Source organism: Cephus cinctus, unplaced genomic scaffold (genome assembly GCF_000341935.2).
Source record: "Cephus cinctus unplaced genomic scaffold, Ccin1 Ccin1_scaffold0662, whole genome shotgun sequence".
Classification (NCBI taxonomy): Eukaryota; Metazoa; Arthropoda; class Insecta; order Hymenoptera; family Cephidae; genus Cephus; species Cephus cinctus.
Window position 1 is genome coordinate 264,611 of NW_014333291.1, and position 1,145 is coordinate 265,755.

General features: G+C 54.6%; 1 protein-coding gene across 5 annotated transcripts in view; it reads left to right on the forward strand.

Moving 5' to 3' along the window:
• Positions 1 to 1,145, forward strand: part of LOC107269498 (RNA-binding protein Musashi homolog 2) — a 150,543-nt gene that overhangs the window by 46,896 nt on the left and 102,502 nt on the right. The window lies entirely within an intron of this gene.

A 1,145-nucleotide genomic window follows, 5' to 3' on the forward strand; every position in this document is an offset into this window, starting at 1 on the left:
GCGGGAAGGGGTCGGGGGGTATTCAAGAAAAGGAGGGTTCGGCCCTCGTACTTACCCTAACGAGAACGTAATTGATGATTTACTACCCCGCGGCTTAATCATGCGAGGAGATACGGCGGCTTCTTATTAACCCAACGAAATTTACCCTTCTTACTAGAAGACCTACCCCCAGCATGGCTGAGAGCGGTAGTAGCGTTAGCGTGTAACGAGCATAGGAAGTTAAGTGAAACGAGTGAATCAGAGCCAGAGGCGGGAGGGAGGGAGGGAGGGATGTTAGCATCCCTTATCCCGTGAGTCTCCATTTCCTAGCAGCTACTTATTACGGACGTGTATCAAGTTCTTTTATATGTCACCCTCCGTCCCTGCTACCAGTCCTACCCGCCGCCGTACTAAAAATCCTCGCCTCGTAAAAAGCTTCCGCGGGAGAAAGCCGCCGGTGGCGCCACCGTCGCCCCGTAACGACGCAGACGATTTTACAGCCGATTTTATGCATCCCGGTGGTTTTTTTTTTTTCCAATCATTTCCATCCCTTCCTCGCTTGTTCTTTGTTCCATCCACCCTTCCCCCCTCCCCCCATGCAGCCACACCTCCATTATCACTGACTTCGACGTAGCCGTCGCTGCAGTCGAGCCTCTTGGCCGCGCTACCAGTCCTCGTGGCTTGTTTGCGCTCTGGCTTCGCGAGATTAGGCACGGTTTACACGTGACAGTGTGTAGTCGCGTCAGTCGCGTGCAGGCACGTACCCATGTAGAAAGGACAGTGAAACAAGGTACCCAGGTAGGGGGCGCCAAGGGGAGCGGAGCTAGAGAGAGAGAAAAAGTCATCTGCTTAAGGTGAAAAGGTGAAAGACGGTGAGTTGACTTAGAGAGGGGAACGGGTCAGGGACGGAGGTACGTCCGACGGACCCAGGTGATTCTTTTTTTTTTTAGCTTGACGTCGGGGGTCGTCGTGCCACGCGGCGACGCTCGGATTTTAACGACGCACGAGGGCGCGGAATTAATTGAAAGCACGGGGCGGAACAAAAGGGGTGAGTTCGCCGTGCAGACAATTTAGCGGGCCTATTCTTTTTCATTCTACCCCTACGAGCAGCGTCCTATCCCCCCACCTAACGTGGCGGAAGTCGACTACACTCCCCCCCCCCCCCC